Here is a 21,951-nt window from a genome sequence, read left to right on the forward strand (position 1 = left end):
TTATTTCTTTCAAAGTGCCAACACTGCAATGAAACCTGAATATCGAGCTTTTGGTTTAGAAAAAACAACTCGTACAGTAGTGCAAACTAATTAACAGTACAGGGATGACCAGAGACTGCGGACACAGTACAGGGATGACCAGAGACTGCGGACACAGTACAGGAGATGACCAGAGACTGCGGACACAGTACAGGGATGACCAGAGACTGCGGACACAGTACAGGGATGTCCAGAGACTGCGGACACAGTACAGGGATGACCAGAGACTGCAGACACAGTACAGGAGATGACCAGAGACTGCGGACACAGTACAGGAGATGACCAGAGACTGCGGACACAGTACAGGAGATGACCAGAGACTGCGGACACAGTACAGGAGATGACCAGAGACTGCAGACACAGTACAGGAGATGACCAGAGACTGCGGACAGTACAGGGATGACCAGAGACTGCGGACAGTACAGGAGATGACCAGAGACTGCGGACACAGTACAGGGATGACCAGAGACTGCGGACAGTACAGGGATGACCAGAGACTGCGGACAGTACAGGAGATGACCAGAGACTGCGGACACAGTACAGGAGATGACCAGAGACTGCGGACAGTACAGGGATGACCAGAGACTGCGGACACAGTACAGGAGATGACCAGAGACTGCGGACACAGTACAGGAGATGACCAGAGACTGCGGACACAGTACAGGAGATGACCAGAGACTGCGAACAGTACAGAAGATGACCAGAGACTGCGGACAGTACAGGGATGACCAGAGACTGCGGACACAGTACAGGAGATGACCAGAGACTGCGGACAGTACAGGGATGACCAGAGACTGCGGACACAGTACAGGGATGACCAGAGACTGCGGACACAGTACAGGAGATGACCAGAGACTGCGGACAGTACAGGGATGACCAGAGACTGCGGACACAGTACAGGAGATGACCAGAGACTGCGGACACAGTACAGGGATGACCAGAGACTGCGGACACAGTACAGGGATGACCAGAGACTGCGGACACAGTACAGGAGATGACCAGAGACTGCGGACAGTACAGGAGATGACCAGAGACTGCGGACACAGTACAGGGATGACCAGAGACTGCGGACAGTACAGGAGATGACCAGAGACTGCGGACACAGTACAGGAGATGACCAGAGACTGCGGACACAGTACAGGGATGACCAGAGCCTGCGGACAGTACAGGAGATGACCAGAGATTGCGGACAGTACAGGGATGACCAGAGACTGCGGACACAGTACAGGGATGACCAGAGACTGCGGACACAGTACAGGGATGACCAGAGACTGCGGACAGTACAGGAGATGACCAGAGACTGCGGACACAGTACAGGAGATGACCAGAGACTGCGGACACAGTACAGGAGATGACCAGAGACTGCAAACAGTACAGGAGATGACCAGAGACTGCGGACAGTACAGGGATGACCAGAGACTGCGGACACAGTACAGGAGATGACCAGAGACTGCAAACAGTACAGGAGATGACCAGAGACTGCGGACAGTACAGGGATGACCAGAGACTGCGGACAGTACAGGGATGACCAGAGACTGCGGACACAGTACTGGGATGACCAGAGACTGCGGACACAGTACAGGAGATGACCAGAGACTGCGGACACAGTACAGGGATGACCAGAGACTGCGGACAGTACAGGAGATGACCAGAGACTGCGGACAGTACAGGAGATGACCAGAGACTGCGGACACAGTACAGGAGATGACCAGAGACTGCGGACACAGTACAGGAGATGACCACAGACTGCGAACAGTACAGAAGATGACCAGAGACTGCGGACACAGTACAGGGATGACCAGAGACTGCAGACACAGTACAGGGATGACCAGAGACTGCGGACACAGTACAGGGATGACCAGAGACTGCGGACAGTACAGGAGATGACCATAGACTGCGGACACAGTACAGGAGATGACCAAAGACTGCAAACAGTACAGGAGATGACCAGAGACTGCGGACAGTACAGGGATGACCAGAGACTGCGGACACAGTACAGGAGATGACCAGAGACTGCAAACAGTACAGGAGATGACCAGAGACTGCGGACAGTACAGGGATGACCAGAGACTGCGGACAGTACAGGGATGACCAGAGACTGCAGACACAGTACTGGGATGACCAGAGACTGCGGACACAGTACAGGAGATGACCAGAGACTGCGGACACAGTACAGGGATGACCAGAGACTGCGGACAGTACAGGAGATGACCAGAGACTGCGGACAGTACAGGAGATGACCAGAGACTGCGGACACAGTACAGGAGATGACCAGAGACTGCGGACACAGTACAGGAGATGACCAGAGACTGCGAACAGTACAGAAGATGACCAGAGACTGCGGACAGTACAGGAGATGACCAGAGACTGCGGACACAGTACAGGGATGACCAGAGACTGCGGACAGTACAGGGATGACCAGAGACTGCGGACACAGTACAGGAGATGACCAGAGACTGCGGACAGTACAGGAGATGACCAGGGACTTCGGACACAGTACAGGAGATGACCAGAGACTGCGAACAGTACAGAAGATGACCAGAGACTGCGGACAGTACAGGAGATGACCAGAGACTGCGGACAGTACAGGGATGACCAGAGACTGCGGACACAGTACAGGGATGACCAGAGACTGCGGACACAGTACAGGAGATGACCAGAGACTGCGGACATAGTACAGGAGATGACCAGAGACTGTGGACACAGTACAGGAGATGACCAGAGACTGCGGACACAGTACAGGGATGACCAGTGACTGCGGACAGTACAGGGATGACCAGAGACTGCGGAAAGTACAGGAGATGACCAGAGACTGCGGACAGTACAGGAGATGACCAGGGACTGCGGACAGTACAGGGATGACCAGAGACTGCGGACATAGTACAGGGATGACCAGTGACTGCGGACAGTACAGGGATGACCAGAGACTGCGGACAGCACAGGGATGACCAGAGACTGCGGACAGCACAGGGATGACCAGAGACTGCGGACAGTACAGAGATGACTGCTGACCTTTGGGGAGGTGGGGAGCGGGTACTTGAATTTGACAGGTACCCGCTCTTACTTCCGCAGAGTTTTTTTTTTTTATCTTACCTGTTCCTTTATCCAGCCGCGCGTTGTCTTCCCGGCTTCTGTAGTGTGGGCGCTCATCGGACAGCCGGATGCCCAGTGCGCATGCGCGAGAAGCGCTGCGCTTTGTGATTGGTCCGGCGGCTTCTGGGATCTGTCATGTGTCCCAGGTACCGCCTTACCATTCACAAAGAGCACTGCTTCTTGTGCATGCGCACTTGGGACCCGGCTGTCACGCACACTACAGCCGGGAAGACAGCGCGCCGCTGGATTCTCCTGGCGTGCCCACAGATAAGGCTCGGCGTGCCGGCTGTGGCACGCGTGCCACGGGTTCGCCATCACTGGAATATACTATCTAATTTTGTACTGTCCGGCCCTGGCCCACAGAAATGCATTGGTGGTTCAGTGGTAGAATTCTCGCCTGCCACGCGGGAGGCCCGGGTTCGATTCCCGGCTAATGCAGTGTGTTTTGCATCTTGGACTAATCAATCCAAAACTAAAGAGTGTTATGAAATTAAAAAAAGGTTTATCTCAAAGGTTTTTCTTTTGTTTTTATTTAGACCAGTGCTTTCTAATAAACATCCTGGTCCTCATGGTATTCATTGGACAAAATCAACAATAAACCTTCAATAAACACCCAGTGGTGGTCTATTCACTTTGCTAACTTTCTACAGCTGCTGCTATTATATATTTGTAAGTATTCTTTCATAATAGAAGCCATGTTCTGTCTCTCCAATCTAAGCATTGAAAGTGTGATCTCTGCAACTTACAGTTGTGATGAGATAGCGATAACTCCAATCTTAGGTGAATAACACAGGCAGTGACTCGATCCAGATGATACCTTGTAGATCTTGTGAAGTTTATTCCATAAACTGAGAGAATCTTACAACAATGAACATCGGATAGGTCAAAAGATCATAATGTGATCTGCTTCATGACATGAGGTTTGAAGCTGAAATGCATTACTGGGAAAAATGAACAAAAGGGGTGGGGCTATCTATACAGCATGAACTAAACCAAAGGAAGGGGAGGAGCAGAGACAAAATACAGAGAACACTTAAAGGCATATGACAGTCATGTGAAACATGACAAGACGTATTACAATGTACTTGTTTAGCTTGATAGAAACAAAATGTCTAGATTAATGCCACAACAATGTCTTTGTTGTGGCATTAATCTAGCGCCCAGTTGCACTAATGCATTGTGGGAAGGTGTGAGCTATCACATGCGCTACGGCAATGCAAAGCAAAGTACATGGCATGCATTATTTTTTTTTGGGGGGGTGCCATACATTTTGAATGCAATAAATCAACACACAGTAGTGTGTAGAATGGAGTTGTGTTCTGAAGAAAGGTTCACATCCAAAGTTCGGTACTTTAGGGTGCATTGGATGCATGTCCATATAAACAGACGGTCCATAGGAATATTGGCTGATTGTGTTCATCTAATTCCCCAGTGCCTGGCCCTAGGGGTGTATGTGGCCCTTTGGTATGTATTGTGTGGTCCTCTGCCAGTGATGGAATAACATTCATACCAACTTCTGCTAGTTAAATGTATTGTTTTTGTTTTGCCCAGTTTTTCTGTTTTTGTCCAATGGTGTAACAATAGCAATCAGGGCTTCTGGTCATCATGGCCAGCACTGAAATTAAAGCTGTTTTAAACCCCAAACCCAACATTTTCTTTTTTCTATTTTAGGCTTTTCTCCATAATTGTCACCTGGTGATCTGGCCAGAATGTCTGTTACTTTACAGCTTCCTTTAACAGATCAAGCTGCCCAGCAAAAGTGGCAGTTAGAAGGTTGACAAAGCATTTAAAGTGGCAAGAAAAAGTAATTTAACCCTTTGGGATTAACTGGTTTTCCTCATGTAAACCTCAACAATAGACACACAGAGTGGGGTTTATTTACTAAAACTGTTTCACTCAGAATCTCATGCACCTGCGCAGTGGTGTATTTAGGTTATGTGCTGCCCTAGGCAACAAAAAAATTGTGCACTCCCCAATGAGAGAGAGAGAGAGTTCAATGAGTGTGTTTGTGTATATGATTCTCTCTCTCTCTCTCCCCCTTCCCTCTCTCCCCCTTCCCTCTCTCCCTCTCCCTCTTCCCTCTCCCTCTTCCCTCTCACTCTTCCCTCTCACTACCTCTTACTCTTTCCTCTCTCACTCTTCCCTCTCTCTACCTCTCACTCTTTCCTCTCACTCTTTCCTCTCACTCTTCCTTCTCACTCCTCCCTCTCACTCCTCCCTCTCACTCCTCCCTCTCACTCTTCCCTTTCTATCCCTCTCACTATTCCCTCTCTCTCTTCTCTCTCACTCTACACTATCTCTCTTCCCTCTCACTCTCCCCTCTCACTCTTCCCTCTCTCTTCCCTCTCAATTTTCCCTCTCACTCTTCCCTCTCACTCTTCCCTCTCTTTCTCCCCTCTCTCTCTCCCCTCTCTTTCTCCCTCTCACTCTTCCCTCAATTTTCCATCTCTCTCTTCCCTCTCTCTCCCTCTCACTATATTCATTTATTCTGGCAAATGGAATGAATGAACACTCAAGTGCTAACTGCATTTTGGTGCATTTAGTATTTTTTCTGGTGTTGTGTTTTTTTTCAACCTCCAAACATTCCTCTTGTAATACGCCTGTAAATTCCTAGGGGTGCATGGCCACAAACATACTAACATAGAGGCGCATTTAGAGGCTGAGAAAAAGAAATGTCAAATGCCTGTAAAAGCATTTTTTCTTGTACATCCAGTGTGCATGAAACCTAAGAATCTGAGAAATTTGCACATACAGCAGGACTGTATACTGAATATACTATCTAATTTTGTACTGTCCAGCAGCAGCAGCTTGCAAAAATGCATTGGTGGTTCAGTGGTAGAATTCTCGCCTGCCACGCGGGAGGCCCGGGTTCGATTCCCGGCCAATGCAATGTGTTTTGCATCGTGGACTAATCAATCCAAAACTTAAAAGAGTGCTATGAAAATAAAAAAATTTTTATTTCAAAGGTATTACTATTATTTTTTTTTTTAGAACAGTGCTTTCTAATAAACATTCTGGTCCTCGTGGTATTCATTGGACAACATCAACAATAAACCTTCAATAAACACCCAGTGGTGGTCTATTCACTTTCCTAACTTTCTACAGCTGCTGCTTTTATATATTTGTAAGTATTCTTTCATAATAGAAGCCATGTTCTGTCTCTCCAATCTAAGCATTAAAAGTGTGATCTCTGTAACTTACAGTTGTGATGAGATAGCGATAACTCCAATCTTAGTTGAATAACACAGGCAGTGACTCGATCCAGACGACACCTTGTAGATCTTGTGAAGTCTATTTCATAAACTGAGAGACTCTTACAACAACGGACATCGGATAGGTCAAAAGATCATAATGTGATCTGCTTCATGACATGAGGTTTGAAGCTGAGGTGCATTACTGGGAAAAATGAACAAAAGGGTGGAGCTATCTATACAGCATGAACTAATCCAGAGGAAAGGGAGGAGCAGAGACAAAATACAGAGAACACTTAAAGGCATATGACAGTCATATGAAACATGACAAGACGTATTAAAATTTACTTGTTTAGCTTGATAGAAACAAAATGTCTTTGTTGTGGCATTAATCTAGCGCCCAGTTGCACTAATGCATTGTGGGAAGGAGTGAGCTATCACATGCGCTACGGGAATGCAAAGCAAAGTACATGGCATGCATTATTTTTTTTGGGGGGGTGCCATACATTTTGAATGCAATAAATCAACACACAGTAGTGTGTAGAATGGAGTTGTGTTCTGAAAAAAGGGTCACATCCAAATTTCGGTACTTTAGGGTGCATTGGATGCATGTCCATAGAAACAGACGGTCCATAGGAATATTGGCTGATTGTGTTCATCTAATTCCCCAGTGCCTGGCCCTAGGGGCGTATGTGGCCCTTTGGTATGTATTGTGTGGTCCTCTGCCAGTGATGGAATAACATTCATACCAACTTCTGCTAGTTAAATGTATTGTTTTTGTTTTGCCCAGTTTTTCTGTTTTTGTCCAATGGTGTAACAATAGCAATCAGGGCTTCTGGTCATCATGGCCAGCACTGAAATTAAAGCTGTTTTAAACCCCAAACCCAACATTTTCTGTTTTCTATTTTAGGCTTTTCTCCATAATTTTCACCTGGTGATCTGGCCAGAATGTCTGTTACTTTACAGCTTCCTTTAACAGATCAAGCTGCCCAGCAAAAGTGGCAGTTAGAGGGTTGAGACAAAACATTTATAGTGGCAAGAAAAAGTAATTTAACCCTTTGGGATTAACTGGTTTTCCTCATGTAAACCTCAACAATAGACACACAGAGTGGGGTTTATTTACTAAAACTGTTCACTCAGAATCTCATGCACCTGCGCAGTGGTGTATTTAGGTTATGTGCTGTCCTAGGCAACACAAACATTGTGCGCCCCCCAATGAGAGAGCGAGAGAGTTCAATGAGTGTGTTTGTGTATATGATTCTCTCTCTCCCCCTTCCCTCTCTCTTCCCTCTCTCCCTCTTCCCTCTCTCTACCTCTCACTCTTTCCTCTCTCTCTCTTCCCTCTCACTCTTCCCTCTCACTGTTCCCTCTCACTCTTCCCTCTCTCTACCTCACTCTTTCCTCTCTCTCTTTCCTCTCACTCTTCCCTCTCTATCCCTCTCACTCTCCCCTCTCACTCCTCCCTCTCACTCCTCCCTCTCACTCTTCCCTCTCTCTCTTCCCTCTCTCTCTTCCCTCTCACTCCTCCCTCTCACTCTTCCCTCTCTATCCATCTCACTGTCCCCTCTCACTCCTCCCTCTCACTCTTCCCTCTCTCTCTTCCCTCTCTCTCTTCCCTCTCACTCCTCCCTCTCACTCCTCCCTCTCACTCTTCCCTCTCTATCCCTCTCACTCTTCCCACTCACTCTTCCCTCTCTCTCTTCCCTCTCACTCTACACTATCTCTCTTCCCTCTCACTTTTCCCTCTCTCTCTCTCTCTCTCCCTCTCACTCTCCCCTCTCCCTCTCTCTCTTCCCTCTCACTCTTCCCTCTCAAATTTCCCTCTCAAATTTCCCTCTCTCTCCCTCTCACTCTTCCCTCTCACTCTTCCCTCTCTCTCTTCCCTCTCACTCTTCCCTCTCCCCTCTCTCTCTTCCCTCTCTCTCTTCCCTCTCAAATTTCCCTCACTCTTCCCTCTCACTCTTTCCTCTCTCTCTCCCCTCTCTCTCTTCCCTCTCTTTCTCCTTCTCTCTCCCTCTCACTATATTCATTTATTCTGGCAAATGGAATGAATGAACACTCAAGTGCTAATTGCATTTTGGCGCATTCAGTATTTTTTCTGGTGTTGTGTTTTTTTTCAACCTCCATACATTCCTCTTCTAATACGCCTGTAAATTCCTAGGGGTGCATGGCCATAAACATACTAACATAGAGGCGCATTTAGAGGCTGATAAAAATAAATGTCAAATGCCTGTAAAAGCATTTTTTCTTGTACATCCAGTGTGCATGAAGCCTAAGAATCTGAGAAATTTGCACATACAGCAGGACTGTATACTGAATATACTATCTAATTTTATACTGTTCAGCCCTGGCCCACAGAAATGCATTGGTGGTTCAGTGGTAGAATTCTCGCCTGCCACGCGGGAGGCCCGGGTTCGATTCCCGGCCAATGCAATGTGTTTTGCATCTTGGACTAATCAATCCAAAACTTAAGCTATGAAATTAAAAAAAGGTTTATCTCAAAGGTTTTTTTTTTGTTTTTATTTAGAACAGTGCTTTCTAATAAACATTCTGGTCCTCGTGGTATTCATTGGACAACATCAACAATAAACATTCAATAAACACCCAGTGGTGGTCTATTCACTTTGCTAACTTTCTACAGCTGCTGCTATTATATATTTGTAAGTATTCTTTCATAATAGAAGCCATGTTCTGTCTCTCCAATCTAAGCATTGAAAGTGTGATCTCTGTAACTTACAGTTATGATGAGATAGCGATAACTCCAATCTTAGGTGAATAACACAGGCAGTGACTCGATCCAGATGATACCTTGTAGATCTTGTGAAGTCTATTTCATAAACTGAGAGACTCTTACAACAACGGACATCGGATAGGTCAAAAGATCATAATGTGATCTGCTTCATGACATGAGGTTTGAAGCTGAGGTGCATTACTGGGAAAAATGAACAAAAGGGTGGAGCTATCTATACAGCATGAACTAATCCAGAGGAAAGGGAGGAGCAGAGACAAAATACAGAGAACACTTAAAGGCATATGACAGTCATATGAAACATGACAAGACGTATTAAAATTTACTTGTTTAGCTTGATAGAAACAAAATGTCTTTGTTGTGGCATTAATCTAGCGCCCAGTTGCACTAATGCATTGTGGGAAGGAGTGAGCTATCACATGCGCTACGGGAATGCAAAGCAAAGTACATGGCATGCATTATTTTTTTTGGGGGGTGCCATACATTTTGAATGCAATAAATCAACACACAGTAGTGTGTAGAATGGAGTTGTGTTCTGAAAAAAGGGTCACATCCAAATTTCGGTACTTTAGGGTGCATTGGATGCATGTCCATAGAAACAGACGGTCCATAGGAATATTGGCTGATTGTGTTCATCTAATTCCCCAGTGCCTGGCCCTAGGGGCGTATGTGGCCCTTTGGTATGTATTGTGTGGTCCTCTGCCAGTGATGGAATAACATTCATACCAGCTTCTGCTAGATAAATGTTTTGTTTTTGTTTTGCCCAGTTTTTCTGTTTTTGTCCAATGGTGTAACAAGAGCAATCAGGGCTTCTGGTCATCATGGCCAGCACTGAAATTAAAGCTGTTTTAAACCCCAAACCCAACATTTTCTGTTTTCTATTTTAGGCTTTTCTCCATAATTTTCACCTGGTGATCTGGCCAGAATGTCTGTTACTTTACAGCTTCCTTTAACAGATCAAGCTGCCCAGCAAAAGTGGCAGTTAGAGGGTTGAGACAAAACATTTATAGTGGCAAGAAAAAGTAATTTAACCCTTTGGGATTAACTGGTTTTCCTCATGTAAACCTCAACAATAGACACACAGAGTGGGGTTTATTTACTAAAACTGTTCACTCAGAATCTCATGCACCTGCGCAGTGGTGTATTTAGGTTATGTGCTGTCCTAGGCAACACAAACATTGTGCGCCCCCCAATGAGAGAGCGAGAGAGTTCAATGAGTGTGTTTGTGTATATGATTCTCTCTCTCCCCCTTCCCTCTCTCTTCCCTCTCTCCCTCTTCCCTCTCTCTACCTCTCACTCTTTCCTCTCTCTCTCTTCCCTCTCTCTCTTCCCTCTCACTCTTCCCTCTCACTCTTCCCTCTCTCTACCTCACTCTTTCCTCTCTCTCTTTCCTCTCACTCTTCCCTCTCTATCCCTCTCACTCCTCCCTCTCACTCCTCCCTCTCACTCTTCCCTCTCTCTCTTCCCTCTCTCTCTTCCCTCTCACTCCTCCCTCTCACTCTTCCCTCTCTATCCATCTCACTGTCCCCTCTCACTCCTCCTTCTCACTCTTCCCTCTCTCTCTTCCCTCTCTCTCTTCCCTCTCACTCCTCCCTCTCACTCCTCCCTCTCACTCTTCCCTCTCTATCCCTCTCACTCTTCCCACTCACTCTTCCCTCTCTCTCTTCCCTCTCACTCTACACTATCTCTCTTCCCTCTCACTTTTCCCTCTCTCTCTCTCTCCCTCTCACTCTCCCCTCTCCCTCTCTCTCTTCCCTCTCACTCTTCCCTCTCAAATTTCCCTCTCTCTCCCTCTCACTCTTCCCTCTCACTCTTCCCTCTCTCTCTTCCCTCTCACTCTTCCCTCTCCCCTCTCTCTCTTCCCTCTCTCTCTTCCCTCTCAAATTTCCCTCACTCTTCCCTCTCACTCTTTCCTCTCTCTCTCCCCTCTCTCTCTTCCCTCTCTTTCTCCTTCTCTCTCCCTCTCACTATATTCATTTATTCTGGCAAATGGAATGAATGAACACTCAAGTGCTAATTGCATTTTGGCGCATTCAGTATTTTTTCTGGTGTTGTGTTTTTTTTCAACCTCCATACATTCCTCTTCTAATACGCCTGTAAATTCCTAGGGGTGCATGGCCATAAACATACTAACATAGAGGCGCATTTAGAGGCTGATAAAAATAAATGTCAAATGCCTGTAAAAGCATTTTTTCTTGTACATCCAGTGTGCATGAAGCCTAAGAATCTGAGAAATTTGCACATACAGCAGGACTGTATACTGAATATACTATCTAATTTTGTACTGTCCAGCCCTGGCCCACAGAAATGCATTGGTGGTTCAGTGGTAGAATTCTCGCCTGCCACGCGGGAGGCCCGGGTTCGATTCCCGGCCAATGCAATGTGTTTTGCATCTTGGACTAATCAATCCAAAACTTAAGCTATGAAATTAAAAAAAGGTTTATCTCAAAGGTTTTTTTTTTGTTTTTATTTAGAACAGTGCTTTCTAATAAACATTCTGGTCCTCGTGGTATTCATTGGACAATATCAACAATAAACATTCAATAAACACCCAGTGGTGGTCTATTCACTTTGCTAACTTTCTACAGCTGCTGCTATTATATATTTGTAAGTATTCTTTCATAATAGAAGCCATGTTCTGTCTCTCCAATCTAAGCATTGAAAGTGTGCTCTCTGTAACTTACAGTTATGATGAGATAGCGATAACTCCAATCTTAGGTGAATAACACAGGCAGTGACTCAATCCAGATGATACCTTGTAGATCTTGTGAAGTTTATTCCATAAACTGAGAGAATCTTACAACAATGAACATCGGATAGGTCAAAAGATCATAATGTGATCTGCTTCATGACATGAGGTTTGAAGCTGAAATGCATTACTGGGAAAAATGAACAAAAGGGGTGGGGCTATCTATACAGCATGAACTAAACCAAAGGAAGGGGAGGAGCAGAGACAAAATACAGAGAACACTTAAAGGCATATGACAGTTATGTGAAACATGACAAGACGTATTACAATTTACTTGTTTAGCTTGATAGAAACAAAATGTCTTTGTTGTGGCATTAATCCAGCGCCCAGTTGCACTAATGCATTGTGGGAAGGCGTGAGCTATCACATGCGCTACGGCAATGCAAAGCAAAGTAAAGTACATGGCATGCATTATTTTTTTTTTTTGGGGGGGGGTGCCATACATTTTGAATGTAATAAATCAACACACAGTAGTGTGTAGAATGGAGTTGTGTTCTGAAGAAAGGGTCACATCCAAATTTCGGTACTTTAGGGTGCATTGGATGCATGTCCATAGAAACAGACGGTCCATAGGAATATTGGCTGATTGTGTTCATCTAATTCCCCAGTGCCTGGCCCTAGGGGCGTATGTGGCCCTTTGGTATGTATTGTGTGGTCCTCTGCCAGTGATGGAATAACATTCATACCAGCTTCTGCTAGATAAATGTTTTGTTTTTGTTTTGCCCAGTTTTTCTGTTTTTGTCCAATGGTGTAACAAGAGCAATCAGGGCTTCTGGTCATCATGGCCAGCACTGAAATTAAAGCTGTTTTAAACCCCAAACCCAACATTTTCTGTTTTCTATTTTAGGCTTTTCTCCATAATTTTCACCTGGTGATCTGGCCAGAATGTCTGTTACTTTACAGCTTCCTCTAACAGACCAAACTGTCCAGCAAAAGTGGCAGTTAGAAGGTTGAGACAAAACATTTATAGTGGCAAGAAAAAGTAATTTAACCCTTTGGGATTAACTGGTTTTCCTCATGTAAACCTCAACAATAGACACACAGAGTGGGGTTTATTTACTAAAACTGGTTCACTCAGAATCTCATGCACCTGCGCAGTGGTGTATTTAGGTTATGTGCTGCCCTAGGCAACACAAAAATTGTGCGCCCCCCAATGAGAGAGAGAGAGTTCAATGAGTGTGTTTGTGTATATGACTCTCTCTAACTCTTCCCCCCTTCTCTCTCTCTCTCTCTCCCCCTTCCCTCTCTCACTCTTCCCCCTCTCTCTCTTCCCTCTCACTCTTCCCTCTCACTCTTCCCTCTCTCTACCTCTCACTCTTCCCTCTCTCTATTCCCTCTCACTCTTCCCTCTCACTCTCCCCTCTCAGTCCTCCCTCTCACGCTTCTCTCTCTCTCCCCTCTCACTCTTCCCTCTCTCTCTTCCCTCTCACTCCTCCCTCTCACTCTTCCCACTCACTCTTCCCACTCACTCTTCCCTCTCTCTCTTCCCTCTCACTCCTCCCTCTCACTCTTCCCACTCACTCTTCCCACTCACTCTTCCCTCTCTCTCTACACTCTCTCTCTTCCCTCTCACTTTTCCCTCTCTCTCCCTCTCATTCTTCCCTCTCTCTCTTCCCTCTCCCCTCTCACTCTTCCCACTCACTCTTCCCTCTCTTTCTACACTCTCTCTCTTCCCTCTCACTTTTCCCTCTCTCTCCCTCTCACTCTCCCCTCTCACTCTTCCCTCTCACTCTTCTCTCTCTCTTCCCTCTCTCTCCCCTCTCTTTCTCCCTCTCACTCTTCCCTCTCAATTTTCCCTCTCACTCTTCCCTCTCACTATATTCATTTATTCTGGCAAATGGAATGAATGAACACTCAAGTGCTAACTGCATTTTGGTGCATTTAGTATTTTTTCTGGTGTTTTTTTTCAACCTCCATACATTCCTCTTGTAATACGCCTGTACATTCCTAGGTGTGCATGGCCATAAACATACTAACATAGAGGCGCATTTAGAGGCTGAGAAAAATAAATGTCAAATGCCTGTAAAAGCATTTTTTCTTGTACATCCAGTGTGCATGAAGCCTAAGAATCTGAGAAATTTGCACATACAGCAGGACTGTATACTGAATATACTATCTAATTTTATTCTGTTCAGCAGCAGCACCAAACAGAAATGCATTGGTGGTTCAGTAGTAGAATTCTCGCCTGCCACGCGGGAGGCCCGGGTTCGATTCCCGGCCAATGCAATGTGTTTTACATCTTGGAATAATCAATCCAAAACTTAAGAGTGCTATGAAAATAAAAAAATGTTTATTTCAAAAGTATTTTTTATTTTTTTTAGAACAGTGCTTTCTAATAAACATTCTGGTCCTCATGGTATTCATTGGACAACATCAACAATAAACCTTCAATAAACACCCAGTGGTGGTCTATTCACTTTGCTTTCTACAGCTGCTGCTATTATATATTTGTAAGTATTCTTTCATAATAGAAGCCATGTTCTGTCTCTCCAATCTAAGCATTGAAAGTGTGATCTCTGCAACTTACAGTTGTGATGAGATAGCGATAACTCCAATCTTAGGTGAATAACACAGGCAGTGACTCGATCCAGACGACACCTTGTAGATCTTGTGAAGTTTATTCCATAAACTGAGAGAATCTTACAACAATGAACATGAACAATGAACAATGAACAATGAACAATAGGCCAAAAGATCATAATGTGATCTGCTTCATGACATGAGGCTTGAAACTGAAGTGCATTACTGGGAAAGGGGTGGGGCTATCTATACAGGATGAACTAAAACCAAAGGAAAGGGAGGAGCAGAGACAAAATACAGAGAACACTTAAAGGCATATGACAGTCATGTGAAACATGACAAGACGTATTAAACTTTCTTGTTTAGCTTGATAGAAACAAAATGTCTTTGTTGTGGCATAAATCTAGCGCCCAGTTGCACTAATGCATTGTGGGAAGGCGTGAGCTATCACATGCGCTACGGCAATGCAAAGCAAAGCAAAGTAAGTGGCATGCATTATTTTATTTTTTTTGGGGGGGGGGGGGTGCCATACATTTTGAATGCAATAAATCAACACACAGTAGTGTGTAGAATGGAGTTGTGTTCTGAAAAAAGGTTCACATCCAAATTTCGGTACTTTAGGGTGCATTGGATGCATGTCCATATAAACAGACGGTCCATATGAATATTGGCTGATTGTGTTCATCTAATTCCCCAGTGCCTGGCCCTAGGGGCGTATGTGGCCCTTTGGTATGTATTGTGTGGTCCTCTGCCAGCGATGGAATAACATTCATACCAGCTTCTGATAGTTACCGTATTTTTCGCTCCATAAGACGCACTTTTTTCCCCCAAAAAAAGGGGGGAAAATGTCAGTGCGTCTTATGGAGCGAATGTAAAGAGGCCGGTCCGGTATTTCTGCCGCCACCATGTCAGAATACCGGGCCGGCCGCTCAGCTGTTGTCTCCTGCAAGGCCTTACCTGTTCCTCGCTCCAGCGCTGCACAGTCTTCCCGCACCGGCTTCTGTGACAGCCGGGTGCCCACTGCGCATGTGCTGCGCTTTGTGAATGATCCGGTGTCTTCTGGGACACATGACAGGTCCCAGAAGGCGCCGGGCCATTCACAAAGCACAGCGCTTCTCGCGCATGCGCAGTGGGCACCCGGCTGTCACAGAAGCCGGCCCGGGAAGAAGAGCGAAGGACAACTCTGCGGAAGTGGAAGCGGGTACCTGTCAAATTCAGGTACCCGCTCCCCCTCCCTCCCCAAAGGTCAGCAGTCTCTGGTCATTCCCTGCACTGTCTGCAGTCTCTGGTCATTCCCTGCAATGTCTGCAGTCTCTGGTCATTCCCTGCACTGTCAGCAGTCTCTGGTCATCCCTGTACTGTCTGCAGTCTCTGGTCATCCCTGTACTGTCTGCAGTCTCTGGTCATCCCAGTACTGTCTGCAGTCTCTGGTCATCCCAGTACTGTCTGCAGTCTCTGGTCATCTCCTGTACTGTGTCCGCAGTCTCTGGTCATCTCCTGTACTGTCTCCAGTCTCTGGTCATCTCCTGTACTGTCTGCAGTCTCAGGTCATGCCCTGCACTGTCTGCAGTCTCTGGTCATTCCCTGCACTGTCAGCAGTCTCTGGTCATTCCCTGCACTGTGTCCGCAGTCTCTGGTCATCTCCTGCTCTGTGTCCGCAGTCTCTGGTCATCTCCTGCACTGTGTCCGCAGTCTCTGGTCATCTCCTGCACTGTGTCCGCAGTCTCTGGTCATCTCCTGCACTGTGTCCGCAGTCTCTGGTCATCTCCTGCACTTTGTCCGCAGTCTCTGGTCATCTCCTGCACTGTGTCCGCAGTCTCTGGTCATCTCCTGCACTGTGTCCGCAGTCTCTGGTCATCTCCTGTACTGTGTCTGCAGTCTCTGGTCATCTCCTGTACTATGTCTGCAGTCTCTGGTCATCTCCTGTACTATGTCCGCAGTCTCTGGTCATCTCCTGCACTTTGTCCGCAGTCTCTGGTCATCTCCTGTACTATGTCTGCAGTCTCTGGTCATCTCCTGTACTGTCCGCAGTCTCTGGTCATCCCCTGTACTGTGTCTGCAGTCTCTGGTCATCTCCTGTACTGTCTGCAGTCTCTGGTCATCTCCTGTACTGTCTGCAGTCTCTGGTCATCTCCTGTACTGTGTCCGCAGTCTCTGGTCTTCTCCTGTACTGTGTCCGCAGTCTCTGGTCATCCCCTGTACTGTGTCTGCAGTCCATTGGATCAGAATATTTTTTTTTCTTGTTTTTCGCCTCAAAAACCTAGGCGCGTCTTATGGTCAGGTGCATTTTATGGAGCGAAAAATACGGTAAATGGTTTTTGTTTTTTTCTTGCCCAGCTTTTCTATTTTTGCCCAATGGTGTAACAATAGCAATCAGGGCTTCTGGTCATCATGGCCAGCACTGAAATTAAAGCTGTTTTAAACCCCAAACCCAATATTTTCTACTTTCTATTTTAGGCTTTTCTCCATAATTTTCACCTGGTGATCTGACCAGAATGAATAACACAAAAAACAGTGCAAAAATTAAATAAATAAAAATAATCACAAATAAATAAATGTCCGTGCAAAAATATATATATAATATTTCAAACATAAGTCCTTATTTTCCCAAAAGGATTTTCAAGACAATGTTCCAAAATGTGCTTCCACCTAATCACCACGTGAAAAATAATATTGACCGCACTCACCAGATGGAGGTGAGTAATAAGCCTCATAGGATATAAGGGATCCTATAGCCCCTCAGGAGGAACTCAAATCGCCTTCACCCTGCTTAGATACAGCAATCGACTCCGCTCTACTTCTCCATGGAATCCTCAATAGTGTGCAAGGAAAGAAAGGCTACATAGTGTAATACTGCCACTCAATACCATATAAATCCATAGAATAAGGACACTCACATGTTTCAATAAAATAACAGGCCTTGTTTAATAGCCTCAAAGGCTTCAAAGGAACAAGTTTCCAAATTGTAAATACAGGGATCTCACGCTTTAAGAATCACTGTAGAGGATGACCAGCTTTCCACCTCAAAAATGGCCGCTTGAACCGCAAAAGTCGGCGTGCGTTCCAAATACCGGAAGTGGCGTAGGCCAAGATGACGGCAGACCGGAAGTGCGTCAACGCGTTTCGCCCCACCCACAGGGCGTTCTCAAGACCTTATTAGGAGGCTTATTACTCACCTCCATCTGGTGAGTGCGGTCAATATTATTTTTCACGTGGTGATTAGGTGGAAGCACATAAGGACTTATGTTTGAAATATTATATATATATTTTTGCACGGACATTTATTTATTTGTGATTATTTTTATTTATTTAATTTTTGCGCTGTTTTTTGTGTTATTCATTATTGGTGGTTTTCACTGGTGCACAGCTGCATAATTGTATACTTTCTTTGATTGGCGCTGGGATTTTTTAGTTTGATCTGACCAGAATGTCTGTTACTTTAGAGCTTCCTTTAACAGACCAAGCTGTCCAGAAAAAGTTGCAGTTAGAAGGTTGACAAAGCATTTACAGTGGCAAATTACATCATCAATCTTGTCTCCAAATATCACCCAAACTGTCCTCTCCGCTCCTCCCACGACCTCCTGCTCTCTAGCTCCCTTGTCTCCTCCTCCCATGCTCATCTCCAGGACTTTTCCAGAGCCTCCCCCATCCTCTGGAATTCTCTACCCAATATGTTCGACTATCACCTACTCTGCCTACTTTTAGGTGATCTCTGAAAACCTCTCTCTTCCGGGAAGCCTATCCTTCCCTCAGCTAATAACCAAATCTTCTATCAACCCTATCAGGCCATCCCCCACAGTTACTACCTTTTGTACCACTAGCCCCTCCCTCCTGGAATTGTAAGCTCCAAGGATCAGGGCCCTCCTAACCCTCTTGTATTGAACTGTATTGTTGCTGTATTGTCTCCCGTTATATTGTAAAGTGCTGAGCAAACTGTTGGTGCTATATAAATCCTGTATAATAATAATAATATATAAATCCTGTATAATAATAATATAGAAATCCTGTATAATAATAATATATAAATCCTGTATAATAATAATATATAACTCCTGTATAATAATAATAATATATAAATCCTGTATAATAATAATATATAAATCCTGTATAATAATAATATATAAATCCTGTATAATAATAATAATATATAAATCCTGTATAATAATAATAATATTATATAAATCCTGTATAATAATAATATATAAATCCGTATAATAACAATAATAATATATATCCTGTATAATAATAATATATAAATCCTGTATAATAATAATAATAATAATATATAAATCCTGTATAATAACAATATATAAATCCGTATAATAACAATAATAATATATATCCTGTATAATAATAATATATAAATCCTGTATAATAATAATAATATTATATAAATCCTGTATAATAATAATATATAAATCCTGTATAATAATAATAATAATATATAAATCCTGTATAATAATAATAATATATAAATCCTGTATAATAATAATATATAAATCCTGTATAATAATAATAATATATAAATCCTGTATAATAAAAATAATAATAATAATATTTACTTGCTTTAACCTTTTTTTAACCCCTTGCCCTCCTGAAGATTTACCCCCCTTCCTGACCAGGCCATTTTGTTGTGTTACGGCACTGCAATATTTTAACTGACAATTGCGCGGTCGTGCAACGCTGCACCCAAATGAAATTTACATCCTTTTTTCCCCCAAATTGAGCTTTCTTTCGGTGGAATTTGATCGCCTGTGTGTTTTTTATTTTTTGCGCTATAAAAAAAAAGACCGACAATTTTGAGAAAAAAAACCTATATTTTTTGACTTGTTGCTATTAAACATGTCCATCAAAAAAATTTAAAAAATCTAATTTTGTCATAAATTTAAACCAAAATGTATTCTGCTCCATGTCTTTGCTAAAATAAATCCCAATACACATAAATGAATTGGTTTACGTGAATGTTAGTGTCTACAAATGGCGGTATAAATACTGGAATTTTTTTTTTCATTTTCACTAGTAGTGGCAGCGATCAGCGACTTATAGTGGGACTGCGGCGGGCATTCTGACACTGGAGGGGAACTGATTTGGTGTCACTAACATCCCCAGTGACACCAATACAGTAAGTAGTGCTTAAGAAAAGCACTGACACTGTACCAATGGCACTGGGCAGGAAGGGGTTAACATGAGGGGCGATCAAAGGGTTAACTGTGTGCTGTGTGTATTTTACTAGGGGGCAGTGTCTGTGTGCCTCACTGTAATCACACTGCTCTGGATGGCTGTTCTGTGCACAGTCATCCAGAGCAGTGTTCCCCAGCTGACAGGGAGGAGGACTGTTAGTAAGCAAAACAGTCGTCCTCCACGTCGGTGATCGTCGGAAATCACCGGGCACAGGCGAATTACCGGCCGGGACCCGTTGATTGACAGCCGTGGCCGTGAACGTGATTTTGTGTACACCCGTGCCACCCTGTAGCAGTATTTCTGCTATAGGGCAGACAGGAAGTGGTTAAACATTTATTTTGTTATTTCCTGGTTTTCACGCCTAGGGAAAAAATTTCACACATCACAGGAGAAATCAGGAATTCGGGTGGGGGAGAGGGCTTTTCTAAGCTAAGCACACCCTCCCGCCTGCATGCCTGAACAAAGGGCAGATGGATTCCAGGAAGTAATTGTTACATGAATCATCTGCCCTTAATTAAGATGGCCACTGCCAGAAATGCTAGGGGGCTGTTTTTAAAAGTGATTTCTCAGCCAAATAAAGCATGGAGACATGGATGAATGGGGAAGTTTGCTTTGGATATTACAAATCAATTGAATAACGTTTTTGTTTGCAGCGCTCAGATACAGCGCAGTTCCACTTTAGGCTGTAGCTGATTGTCAGCTCTTCTGAATAGCATGCTCTGCTGCAATTCTATACAAGTTTTCACTGTGCTTGCAAATCCTTCAGAAATACCATCCAGAATTATTTTGCTATTAGGCTTTTCTCTATCTAAAGAGTTAAAGGGTAATGTAGTGAGCTATGCACATAGCCCCTGTCTTATGTACATATTTGGCAGAGTTTGTGTACATCTGAGTCAATGATGACTTTTTCTTCTACAGTTATGAGCCACAAACTTTTAATATGTAGCAACTTGATGGGGGGAAAAATTCTTTTGCATTGGCCGGGAATCGAACCCGGGCCTCCCGCGTGGCAGGCGAGAATTCTACCACTGAACCACCAATGCATCTATGAAGTGAGCTGTTTGTGATCTGTAAATTATATCAGATAACCACTTCAAGTTGGACACTTTCCCCCCCTTCTAGTCCAGACACTTTCCCCCCCTTCCAGTCCGGACACTTTCCCCCCCTTCCAGTCGGGACACTTTCACCCCCTTCCAGTCTGGACACTTTCACCCCCTTCCAGTCGGGACACTTTCCCCCCCTTCCAGTCTATACACTTTCACCCCCTTCCAGTCTATACACTTTCACCCCCTTCCAGTCTGGACACTTTCAACCCCTTCCAGTCTGAACTTTCACCCCCTTCCAGTCGGGACACTTTCACCCCCTTCCAGTCTGGACACTTTGACCCCCTTTCAGTCTGGACACTTTCCCCCCCTTCCAGTCCGGACACTTTCCCCCCCTTCCAGTCTATACACTTTCACCCCCTTCCAGTCTATACACTTTCACCCCCTTCCAGTCTGAACACTTTCACCCCCTTCCAGTCTGAACATTTTCACCCCATTCCAGTCTGAACATTTTCACCCCCTTCCAGTCTGAACACTTTCACCCCCTTCCAGTCCGGACACTTTCGCACCGTTAGTGGGTTAATTGGTCGGCCATTTTTCAGGGTTTTGCACATTGTTTTTATCGGTCATGTTGGAAAATTTGCGGCCGATTTTGACAATCGGCTGATTTTCCCGGCAAGGATGGGCAAATCAGCCGATCGTTTTACCGATAAAAAATCTTGCGCATGAGCCGTGACCTGAAAGGAATAATAATAATATGAATAATAATATGAATAATAATAATAATAATAATAATAAAAAGAAGAAGTCCGCTATTATATTTTATATGAAAAAGTCCTGCGGTTGCAACAAAGTCCGCTATTAATGTCTTGCGGTTGCAACAAATGTATCCATTTGTATCCAAATAAAAACATTGTAATCCAAATAATGTATTTGTATTGCTGTCACATTGTATGGTGTGCTCCCCAGTCTCTGCAAGGGACAGAAGTTATGTTGTTAATGCCGGCCATAGACGGGTTGAACATCGGCCGATTTTTTTTAACATTGGTGGTAACGTTGACTGACTTAACGACCGATTTTTAGTTTTTTTTAAATTTCAGATGATTTTCGACCCGTCTATGGCCTGCATAATAGAATAATCCAATGGGTCATCAATCATCAGGATTATCCCACAAACTTTCTAGCAGGTACACAGCGATATGGATCAGATTTTGGGACTATTACAATGAAGAATATATTTGGATAAATTAACTGACACTAAAGAGGATTCATGATTTATATTTTTGGACTTTCAAGGGTGAAATTGTGACTTTTAAGTGTCAATATATAGGATATTAATTTATTCACAAGTTTGTTACTATTTTTGGATACAGATTTTGCCTTTAT

At 44.3% G+C, this 21,951-nt stretch overlaps 5 non-coding genes across 5 annotated transcripts; 4 read left to right on the top strand and 1 right to left on the bottom strand.

Moving 5' to 3' along the window:
- The first annotated feature begins 3,499 nt into the window (after positions 1-3,499).
- Positions 3,500-3,570, top strand: TRNAG-GCC (transfer RNA glycine (anticodon GCC)). The gene has a single exon. It is a non-coding gene; the product is annotated as a tRNA-Gly (tRNA).
- A 2,380-nt stretch (positions 3,571-5,950) lies between these two features.
- On the top strand, positions 5,951-6,021 carry TRNAG-GCC (transfer RNA glycine (anticodon GCC)). Its single transcript has one exon. It is a non-coding gene; the product is annotated as a tRNA-Gly (tRNA).
- A 2,664-nt stretch (positions 6,022-8,685) lies between these two features.
- Positions 8,686-8,756, top strand: TRNAG-GCC (transfer RNA glycine (anticodon GCC)). Its single transcript has one exon. It is a non-coding gene; the product is annotated as a tRNA-Gly (tRNA).
- Positions 8,757-11,381: 2,625 nt separating this feature from the next.
- On the top strand, positions 11,382-11,452 carry TRNAG-GCC (transfer RNA glycine (anticodon GCC)). The gene has a single exon. It is a non-coding gene; the product is annotated as a tRNA-Gly (tRNA).
- A 9,042-nt stretch (positions 11,453-20,494) lies between these two features.
- Positions 20,495-20,565, bottom strand: TRNAG-GCC (transfer RNA glycine (anticodon GCC)). Its single transcript has one exon. It is a non-coding gene; the product is annotated as a tRNA-Gly (tRNA).
- Between the last annotated feature and the right edge of the window lie 1,386 nt (positions 20,566-21,951).

The sequence above is a fragment of the Staurois parvus genome, unplaced genomic scaffold, assembly GCF_062004578.1.
Source record: "Staurois parvus isolate SC_StPar_1 unplaced genomic scaffold, SC_StPar_1.0 ptg001352l, whole genome shotgun sequence".
NCBI lineage: Eukaryota > Metazoa > Chordata > Amphibia > Anura > Ranidae > Staurois > Staurois parvus.